We start from the raw sequence: 12,507 nt of genomic DNA on the forward strand, positions 1-12,507 counted from the left end.
TCCACGCCGTAGCATATTATATCTATTATACTTTTGGGATCGGGCTGCACCTTGCAGTGATATATTGATTATATTTATACAAATGGATCGGGTTGCATGCCACAACAAGCCTTAAGGATATATATATATATATATCGGGTTGCACCTCGCAATGAGATTGGATCGAGCTGCACACCGCAGCGATATATCGCTTGGGATGAAGGATCCCCTCCAGAGTCTGCACACCCCAGTAAGCGCAGTCGACTATATATATGTGGATCGGGCTGCACGCCGTAAATATTATTGTACAACGTTGAGTGTTTGAGTGTGCTGAGCATTGAGCATAGTGAGAGAAGATGCGAGGCAGTGAGATTGAATACCCTGAGAGTGTGAGTACATGATTCATTTCTGAGGTATATGGCATTTGCATGCACACATGTCATACATGCATATAGATGCATTTTTCCTCATGCTATATATTATCATGTCATTCATGACCTTTCTACACACATTGATATGGGGGCATAGAGAGGTATTTTTCACTTGTTATCTGGAAAGAAAATCATGAAACATATTACTTATTGCTGAAAAGATTTTGGGAAAAATCACAGTTTTCAAACTTACTCGTATCTTGGCATTTCGGTAAAAGATTTGAGTTTTCACTGAGATACTTGAAAATCATGCCTATTTTCTGGAACTGTGAACGAGCTGAGCATTTTACTTCTGAGATACCTCTTTTATTACTTGTATTATGCTATTATGAACTGTTGTGGAATATTGGTATTGGATCCGACCTTGTGTTAGCTCGTCACTACTTTCACGTAAGGTTAGACTTGTTACTTACTCAGTACATAGGGTTGGTTGTACTGATACTACACTTCTGCACAATGAATGCAGATGTTAGCTGTTGAGGTTGCTGTGTTCGATGGGAGCTGGATTTGAAGATGTACATGCATTCCTGTTGTAGCTGCTGCTTGTTCATGGTAGCAGTAGAATTTATAAAACTCTATTTATGTACTTTTCAAACAGAAGATGTATTTACTTCATATCCGCTTTGTAAACTTTATTCTTAGAAGCTCATGATTTGCACTACCAGTCCTTGGGAAATATATAAGTTTCAGATAATTTCTTCCATTTAATTATTTTATTAATTTAATTAGAAATGGATAATTGTTAAATTGGCTTACCTAGCGGATTGGGTTAGGTGCCATCACGACTAGTGGATTTTGTGTCGTAACAACAGAATAGCACCTACTCCCTTGTCAGGTGTAGAAGTGTTAGAAGAACTCTGTGAATTTAATCATATCTTTGGAGAGGGTAAAAAGAAACGACGACGGGTTAATAACAATCCGTAGAAGAAAAAGTCAATCTTTTTTGAATTGTTGTATTGGGCATATAACAAATTGAGACACAATCTTGATACAATGCACATCGAGATGAATATATGTGATAGTTTACTTGGCACTTTATTGGATATGCCTGGAAAGTCAAAAGATCATGTAAATTCTCGCTATGACTTGGAAGAGATGGGGATACTAAAAGAGCTTCAACCATTAAAAGATAAGGATAATAAAAAAGTTTATTTGGCTAGAGCTTATTTTTTCATGAAACCAGAAGAGAAAAAGTTGTTTTGCACCATTTTAAAAATGCCAAATTAGTGCAAAGCTGAAACAGAAGGATATGAAGAATGAGGAACACACAAACAACAACTTTGAAAAGAAGAAACAAGGCCCTAAGAAGAAGGTGCAAGCATGAGTTCCAAAGGAAGACAAGAGAAATGTAAGTGAAGCTAATGAAGAGAAGAATGGCAATTAGTTTGCAGAAGCCAATCATCAAGCTCAAAAACCAACAGAGAAAATGAATATAGAGGGCTTGAATCCACACTCTAAAGAGAAGCAACTGTTAAAAGGGAAGGCAACTAAAGAAATCAATGGTAGACCTGTGCAGTAGATGATTGAAGCAACCATTCTAGTAAGAAATGACTTTGAGTTATTGCAAAGTGAAGAGGATGTGATGACAAAACTCCTACCTAGTGATTTAGGTGGAGGATTTATATGTCATAAATAATGACATGGTTAGTGTGGAACATGAGGGGTTTGAATAAGAGATATAAACAAAAAAAATTAGCTAAATATCTCAAAGAGAATAAAATTAAAGTAGCAAGATTAGTGGAGAGAAGGGTGAAGGAACATAGAGCTCAGGCAATCTATAATAAAATTGCCAAAGGATGGGGATTTGAGAACAACTATAGATATGCACAAAATGGTATAATCTGGGTGATTTGGGACACTATTGCTTACAGGGTTTTCATTCTGAAGAAGGCAGCACAATTTATCCACTGTGAAGTAGTGAGCAAAAATCAACAAATGGAATGTGCTATGACAATAGTATATGGTTATAATACAGTGGAGCAGGGGAGAGAATTATGGAACCAATTGTACAGTTTGGCTCAAACAATAGCCAAACCATGGATCATCTGGGGACATTTCAATTCTATTTTGAGTCCACGAAATAGATTGAAAGGAGCAGCAATCACTAGTCATGAGATAAAAGATTTCTCAAATTGTATAAAGCAATTGATGTTGAATGAACTGCCATGGAAAGGAGACTACTCCCTCTGTTGTAGTTTATGTGAACCTATTTCCTTTTTGGTCCATTCCAAAAATAATGACCCCTTTCTAAATTTGGTAAGAATTTAGCTTAAACTTACAATTCTACCCTTAATGAGAAGCTTTTATAACCATATAAATACTCTGGGCCCCTTTTTGACTTGTTTAGGACCACAAATTCAAAAGTCGTCATTTTTTCTTAAACTTCGTGCCCAATCAAACATGCTCACATAAATTGGAACTGAGGGAGTACTATACATGGACAAATAAACAACAAAGAAGTGACAAAATATGGAGCAGGATTAATAGAGCTTTTGGAAATACAGAATGGATGCTAAAATATGGGCATTTGATGAATAAATATAAACTCCCTCATATATCTGATCATTGTCTAATGATGATCACCACAAATGTGAGGGAGCCAACGATCAAAATAGCTTTCAAATTCTTCAATATATGGGAAACTCGTAAGGATTTTCTTTAGCTAGTGGAGGAGGACTGGAAGCAAAGATACCATTCACATAAGATGAGGAATATTTGGACCAAACAGAAGGAATTAAGGGAGAATCTGAGAAGACTAAATGAAACTAAATTCAAAGGTATAATAATAAGAATTGTTCAAGCAAGAGAGTATCTTCAAGAAATACAACTCAAGCTAAGGCATCAATACTTAGATGAGTTAGCAACGGAAGAAAAGAAGATGATCTGCCAGCTAGAGAAGTGGTCAATGATAGAAGAAAGTGTCATACAATAAAAGGCTAGAGCAAGATGGATCAAACTTGGAGATGCTAACACAAGCTACTTCTCAGCTATTATAAAAGATAGAAAACAGAGGAAGCAAATGTTAGAAATAGAGTCTCAAGTGGGAGGCAAATTAACAAAAGCTAGAGACATCAAGATGGAGATAGTACATTTCTATAAGTCACTTATGGGAACAACTTTGCAGAGTGTAACAGTAGTTAACACAATAATCATGAGGAGTGGGAATGTACTGAGTCATAATCAACAACTCCAACTTTGTGAGGATGTGACAGATGAGGAGATCTATTCAGGTCTTCAAGCTATAGGAGATGACAAAGCTCCGGGAGTTGATGGGTATAATGCAGTATTTTATAAAAAAGCTTGGCTAGTTATTTAGGAAGAAATCATTGAAGCTATACAAGAGTTCTTCATAACAGGAAGAATGTATAAGGGGATTAATTGTACAATAGTAACCCTGATACCAAAGGTTGCCAACCATGCTACAATAAAGGAATATATACCAATTGCTTACTGCACTGTCTTATACAAGATTATAGCAAAGATCCTTGCTAGCAGAATTTAGAAGGTGATCACAACTATAATTACTGAAACTCAATCAGGATTCATCCCAGGAAGGAAGGTAACATACAATGTGATAATGACTCATGAGTTGGTGAAAGCTTATACAAGAAAACATATATCACCCAGAAGTATGATTAAAGGTTGATATTCAGAAGGCATATGTTACAATAGATTGGAGATTTTTGGAGCAAATGCTGATAGAATTGAACTTCCCTAAAATATTTATCAGATGGGTGATGGAATGTATCACTACTGTTAACTATTCTATAGTGATAAATAGAGAGCCAACACCACCTTTTGATGCTGCCAGAGGACTTCCTCAAGGAGACACAATGTCTCCTTTTCTATTTGTTATTGTTATGGAGTATTTGAGCAGAAGTCTCAGCACATTAAAAGAGGAGAAACAATTCAAGTATCACCCAAACTGTTCCAAGCTAAACATCACACATCTATGCTTTGCAGATGATCTTCTTATGTTTTCTAAGGGTGATAAGATATCAGTGGGACTTCTACATGGAAAGTTTAGTATATTCACAAGTGCTTCAGGGCTACAGGCTAATCATTCCAATAGTGATATATAGTATAGTGGGGTTTCAAAAGAATGCAAGTAGGAAATTCAGCAAGCAATTGGTTACAAACAAGGAGAACTACCATTCACGTATCTAAGGATCCCACTAGCTACTAGAAAACTGAAATTGGTATAATGGAAACCTTTAATAACCAAATCACAGCAAGAATTTCTTCATGGACTACCAAGAAATTATCCTATGCAGGCAGAGTACAATTGGTAAAGTCAGTACTTTTTGGTATTCAACTTGTCACGACCCCAAACCCCGGTCGTGATGGCGCCCAACACATTGCTAGGCAAGCCGGACCAACTATCAACCACAACCCATTTTCTTAATCCATTATCAGCTAACACAGTTTAATTACCAATTTAAACAAAAATATGTCTAAAACAACAAGTTAAATATGTGGAAGTCAAAGAGATAATACTACTACACAGCCCACACTGATCTGGTGTCACAAGTCTAGAACCTCTAATATAAGTTCAACAACCTATTACATAGACAGTCTAGGAAATGCGAAAAATAATAGAATAGAAGGGAACCCTGACGCCATGCAGCTACCTCGATATCCCCGGCAAATGTTGAACGACTGGAAAGCTCTCACTCAACTTCTGGAGCACCTGGATCTGCATGCAAGGTGCAGGGAGTAATGTGAGTACTCCGACCCAGTGAGTAATAAGCATAAATAACGACTGAGAATAAGAAAACATGTATACATAGGGTAATCTATAATGCAACAGTTAAACAAGTAATATGAAAGCAGTAAATCGATGAAAGTCAGAATGAGATACTTCTACAACAGATAAGCAGTTAATTGACAGACAGTTAAAGAAAGTAAACACATAGAATAGTACCAGCCCCTCGGGCTCACTCTCAGAAAAATATCAGCCCCTCGGGCTCACTCTCAGATCACAATGGGTACCGCGATCACTAGGGGTATGCAGACTCCGGAGGGGCCCCTTACGACCCAAGCGCAATATCAAGCCATCTCGTGGCATCAAATCTAGGCCATCGGCCTCATATCACTCAAGCCACCTCGTGGCGTATATATGTATCTCAGGCCCTCGACCTCATATCAGTATTAATGTATCCTCACATCTGGCCCTCGGCCGTACTAAGTTAAAAAATCATATAAGCCCATCGGGCATTAGTAAAACAGTAGTTCTCACCCCAAAACATTATTTAAAATATCATTTAAGTTTCAAAACCAAGTAAGAGTGGATGAGTTGTAAAACAGTGGAAAACAGCACGACTGAGTTTAAGTAATAAGTCAACACAGTGAGGAAATAGTGATAAAAATCCCTGAAGGGTTCAAATAGTTGGCACGAAGCCCATATATGACAATCAATCCAAATCATGATGATAACAAATAAGTTTCAGTCAAATACGCGGTAAAATCATCAATCGGGACGGACCAAGTCTCAATCTCCAGTAGTAAACGATCCCACGCTCATCATCAAGAGCGTGTCTCACCTCAATATAGCACTACGATGTGCAATCCGGGGTTTCAAACCCTCAGAACATCATTTACAATCGTTACTCACCTCGAACTAGCTAAAACTCTAGCTCGCGACGCCTTTGCCCCTCGAATTGGCCTCCACGCACGTCGAATATATCCATAATTAGAATGAATACGTCACAATATGCTAAGGGAACAAAGCCCAAGCGAAAACAATCGAAAAATATCAAAAATCCCGAAATTAGCAAAACCCGAGCCTCGGGCCCACTTCTCGAAACTCAGAAATTTTCACATCAACGGGTCCCTTATCACCCCACGAGTTCATACATATCAAAAGTTCTCAAATCCGACCTCAGATGGTCCTTCAAATCCCAATTCAAAAGTTCAAAATCTCAAGCCCTAGTTCTTCCATTTTTAGCTTAAGTTCCATGAATTTCTAGGTAAATTTAACAATAGAATCACGTTTTATGTTAAAAAATCTTACCTCCAATCAATTATCCTTGAATCCCTCTTTAATCACCTTCAAAAAGCTCTCAAAATAATCAACTATGGAGGAAAAATGATCAAAAATCGCGGATGAAATAACTTAAAAGCTTTCTGCCCAGTTCTGACATCTCTTCATCGCTATCGCGACCTAAGTCTCGCGATCGCGAAGCACAGTTTTAAATTATCCAAAATTAACCTTACGCGAATGCGACCTACCCTCCGCGAACGTAATGCTTCAGACTTTTATACCTACGTGAACGTGATCCCCCACACGCGAATGCGAAGAACAAATTCCACTGGACCTCAAATCTTTATACGCGAACGCGGACCTCCTCATGCGAACACGAAGCACAAGCTCCTAACCTTCTGCGAACGCGAGTCCTCAAACGCAAACGCGAAGGTCTAACTCCTAGCCTTCCAAATTTCTCCTACGCGATCGCGATGTACCCCACGCGATCGTGAAAGCTTAATTGTCTGCAACACTTGAACTGAAAATCTGCAACTTTTAAACTTAGAAAATGGTCTGATTGACCACCCGAACTCATCCGAGGCCCCCCGGACCTCAACCAAAAGCAGCAACACATCCTAAAACCTCATTCAAACTTGTTACAATCATCAAAATACCTCAAACAACACCAAATCCACCAATTCACATCGAATTCAAGCCTATGTTTTTCTAAAAACTTCCGAAATACGCTTTTGATCAAAAACCCAACCAAAACACGTCTGAATGACCTGAAATTTTGCACACACATCCCAAATGACATAACGAAGCTACTGTAACTCTCAGAATTCCATTCCAACCCCCAGATCAAAATCTCACCTACCAACTGGAAATCGCCAAAATCTCAACTTCGCCAATTTAAGCATAATTCTACTCCGGACCTCCAAAACCAATTGTGATTACACTCCTAAGCCATAAATCACCTACCGAAGCTAGCCAAACCATCTAAGCCAACACATAAGCCCTCTAACACATAAGTCAACATCCGGTTGACTTTTTCAACTTAAACCTTCTTAAAAGAGACTAAGTGTATCATTTCTTACCAAATCCACTTCGAACATAAACTAATCAACTCGACCACATAAAACATGGATAACGAAGCATAAAGAAGTATAAATTGGGGAAATGGAGCGGTAACTCATGAGACGACTGGCCGGGTCATCACATCCTCCCCAACTTAAACAAACGTTCGTCCTCGAACGAGTCAAGAAACATACCTGAAGCCTCCAATAGGTGAGGATATCTTCTTCGCATCTCCCGCTCGGTCTCCCAGGTAGCCTCCTCCACAGGACGACCTCTCCACTGCACTTTCACTGAAGCTATATCCTTTGACCTCAACTTTCGAACCTGACAACCCAAAATAGCTACTGGCTCCACATCATAGGTCAAATCATCATCCAACTGAACCGTGCTGAAATCCAAAACATGAGACGGATCCTTAATATACTTCCGGAGTAGAGAAACATGAAATATCGGATGCACACTCGACAAGCTAGGTGGCAAAGCAAGCTCATAAGCCACTTCCCTAATCCTCCGAAGCACCTCAAAAGGCCTAATGAACCGCGGACTCAACTTCCCTTTCTTTCCGAATATCATAACACCCTTCATGGGCGAAACCTTTAGCAAGACCTTCTCACCAACCATGTAGGACACATCTCAAACCTTCCGGTCCTCATAACTCTTCTGTCGTGACTGCGTTGTACGAAGCCTCTCCTGAATCACCTTCACCTTCTCTAAGGCATCCTGAACCAAATCTATCTCCAATAGCCTAGCCTCGTCGGGCTCAAACCAACCAACTGGAGATCTACACTGCCTCTCATACAAAGCCTCATATGGAGCCATCTGAATACTCGATTGGTAGCTATTGTTGTACGCAAACTCTGCAAGCGATAGAAACTCATCCCATGAACCTCCAAAATCAATGACACAAGCACGCAACATGTCTTCTAATATCTGAATAGTACGCTCGGACTGCCCGTCCGTCTGAGGATGAAACGTTGTGCTCAACTCCACCTGAGTACCCAACTCTCTCTGCACGGCTCTCCAAAACTGCGAAGTAAACTGAGTACCTCTATTTGATATGATGGAAACCGGAATACCATGCAACCGAACAATCTCTCGGATATAAATCCCTGCCAACTGCTCTGAAGAATAGGTAGTACACACCGGAATGAAGTGCGCGGACTTGGTCAGCCGATCCACAATCACCCAAATAGCATCGAACTTCTTCAAAGTCCGTGGAAGTCCAACAATAAAGTCCATAGTAATCCTCTCCCACTTCCACTCGGGAATAACCATCTACTGAAGCAAGCCACCCGGTCTCTGATGCTCATATTTCACTTGCTGACAATTAAGACACCGAGCTATAAATCCCACAATATCTTTCTTCATTCTTCTCCACCAATAGTGCTATCTCAAATCCCGATACATCTTCGCGGCACCCGGATGAATAGAATACCGCGAGCTATGGGCCTCCTCCAGAATCAACTCTCTAAGCCCATCCACATTGGGCACACAAATCCGGCCCTGCATCCTCAACACTCCATCATCACCCATGGTCACATCTCTGGCATCATCATGCTGAACTTTGTCCCTAAGGACAAGCAAATGCGGATCATCATACCGGCGCTCTCTGATGTGATCATATAAGGAAGACCAAGAAACCATACATGCCAATACCCGACTAGGCTCTGAAATATTCAACCTCACAAACCGATTGGCCAAAGCCTGAACATCAACTGCAATGGGTCTCTCCCCAACTGGAATTTATGCAAAACTCCCCATACTTACTGCATTTCGGCTCAAAGCATCAGCAACTATGTTGGCCTTTCCCGGATGATACAATATAGTGATATCATAATCCTTAAGCAACTACAACCATATCCGCTACCTCAAATTAAGATCCTTTTGCTTGAACAAATACTGTAGACTACGATGATCAGTGAATACCTCACAAGATACATTGTACAAGTAGTGCCTCCAAATCTTCAATGCATGAACTATGGCAGCCAACTCCAAATCATGAACAGGGTAGTTCTTCTCATGGGGCTTCAACTGACGAGAAGCATAAGTAATAACTCTACCCTCCTGCATCAATACACAACAAATCCCAACTCTCGAAGCATCACAATATACAGTATATAAACCTGAAGCCGATAGCAAAACAAACACTGGAGATGTGGTCAAGGCTGTCTTGAGCTTCTGAAAGCTCTCCTCACACTCGTCCGACCATACAAATGAAACACCCTTCTGAGTCAACTTGGTCAAGGGCGATGTGATAGATGAGAATCCCTGAACAAACCGGCGATAATAGCCTACCAACCCAAGAAAACTACGAATCTCTATGGCTGAGGACGGTCTAGGCAAACTCTGAACCGCCTCTATCTTCTTCGGATCAACCTTAATACCCTCCCTGGACACCACGTGCCCCAAGAAAGCCACTAAACTGAGCCAAAACTCACACTTGGAGAATTTTGCATAAAGTTTCTCCTCTCTCAATCTCTGCAATACAGCCCTCAAATGCTCTGTGTGCTCCTCCTGACTACACGAGTACACCAGAATATCATCAATGAATACTATAACGAACGAATCCAGATAAGGCCGAAATATACTATTCATCAAATGCATGAACGCTGCTGGGGCATTGGTCAGCCCGAAAGACATAACAAGAAACTCATAATGACCATATATGGTCCTGAAAGTAGTCTTAAGAATATCTGAATCCCTGATCTTCAACTGGTGATAATCCGAACGGAGATCAATCTTGGAGAACACTTTCGCTCCCTGAAGCTAGTCAAATAAATTATCAATGCGAGGCAAATGATACTTGTTCTTAATTGTTACCTTGTTCAATTGCCTATAATCGATGCATATTCTCATTGTGACATCCTTCTTCTTCACAAATAGAACCGACGCACCCTAGGGTGACACACTAGGCCGAATGAACCCTTATCTAGGAGTTCTTGAAGCTGCTCCTTAAATTCTTTCAACTCTGCTGGTGCCATACGATACAGAGGAATGGAAATGGGCTGAGTGCCCAGCACCAGGTCAATACCAAAATCAATATCCCTGTTCGGTGGCATGCCCGGTAGGTCTGCAGGAAATACATCGGGAAAATCCCTCACAATTGGAATAGAAGCAATACTAGGAGTCTCAGCTCCAACATTCCTCACAAATGCTAGATATGAAAGACTACCTTTCCCAACCATATGCTGGGCCTTCAAGAAAGAGATCACTCTACTAGGAACATAATCAATCATACTATGCCACTCGATCTGTGGTACACCCGGCATAGCCAAAGTCACTATCTTTGCATGCCATTCTAGAATAGCACGACACAGAGATAACCAATCCATTCCCAAAATGACATAAAAATCCACCATGCTCAATAGTAAAGGATCTACTCGGGTCTCTAGACCCCCAATAGTCACTACACATGACCGGTACACACGGTCTACAACAATAGTATCGCCCACCGGGGTAGATACATGAACAGGTAAAGCAAGAGACTCCCGGGGCGTACCTAAATAATGAGCAAAATATGAGGACACAAAAGAAAAGGTAGAACCAGGATCAAATAATACAGAGGCATCTCTGTGGCAGACTGAAACAATATCTGTAATGACAGCATCTAAAGCAATGGCATCTGGCCTACCTGGAATAGTATTGAAACAAGCCTGGCCACCGCCTGATCGACCTCCTCCTCTAGGGTGACCCCTAGCTGTCTGACCTCCACCCCTAGCTAGTTGGGAGGGTGGTGCAGTAATTGGAGCAGAAGTCGAGGGTTGACCCCTATGCTGGGACGAGCTAACAACACGACGAGGATACTGCCTCCATATATGCCCAAACTCTCTACACTCAAAACAGCTTCCAGGTACTGGAGAAGGGGACTAAAGGGAACCCATCGCACCGGACTAACTAGCAGATGCACTCGGTGCAGAAGAACCCTGAGCTGATGGGGCACGAGATGAACTCTGAGTTGGGATGGCGCTGAGTGATGACTGGCCCTACTGAGCCTTATGATAACCACGACCTGAAGATGCCCCGCGATACTCTGGACGGGCTGACTGAGCAGGCCTGAAATAATGACCTCTACCATGCTGAAACTGGCCCCTCGAAGGAGCACCACTGTAACTGCCCGGTCCTTGAGGCCTCTTGGACTCCCGCTCCTCTCGATCCTGCCGGTGAACTGTCTCAATCTCATGGGAGATATCAACAACCTCCTCGAAGGTGGCACCCGTCACCCTCTCTCTAGTCATAAGAATATGGATATGATAGTTAAGGCCATCCACAAATCTCCTCATCCTCTCACGATCTGACGGAATCATCCAGATGGCATGACGAGCCAACTTAGAAAACCTCCTCTCATACTGGGACACGGTCATATCCCCCTGCTTCAACCACTCGAACTATCTACGCAGCTCCTCTCTACAGGACTGCGGCACATACTTCTCTAAAAAGAGAGTGGAGAACTACTGCCAAGAAAGGGGTGTTGCACCGACAGGCCTACGCCTTTTAAAATCCTTCCACCAAGTGAAAGCAGCCCCCAAGAACTGAAAGGTGGTAAATGCCACACCACTAGACTCAAGAATCCCTGTTGTACGGAGCATCCGCTGACACTTATCCAGAAAACCCTGGGCATCCTTTCCCTCAGCACCACTGAATGACGGAGGTTGGAGTCTACCAAACCTCTCAAGACGACACTGCTCATCATCTGGCATAACTAGTACCATGAATTCCTGAGCTGGTGCAACCGGCTGGGCTGGAGGTTCCCCCGGCGTCTGTAGTCCCTACACTACCTGCTCAGATGTGAGAGCAGCGGGGGTCTGATTGCATCTCGCGGCCTGTGAAGTAGCTGCTGCGGTAGTGGCTGAAACTGCCTGAGCTAGGCCAGTGCAAACCGATAAGATTTGTGCCAAGGCCTCCTGAAAACCCGGGATCACGATGGGCACAGCTGGTGCCTGAACTGGTGCTATTGGAGCATCCATAGTTGGAGCCTGATCCTGAGCTGGGGCAGCTGGGGGATCAATAGGTGCTTCCCTCGCTGCTCTGCCTCTGTCTGACCACGACCGCATCCAC

Source organism: Nicotiana sylvestris, chromosome 11 (assembly GCF_000393655.2).
Source record: "Nicotiana sylvestris chromosome 11, ASM39365v2, whole genome shotgun sequence".
Lineage (NCBI taxonomy): Eukaryota > Viridiplantae > Streptophyta > Magnoliopsida > Solanales > Solanaceae > Nicotiana > Nicotiana sylvestris.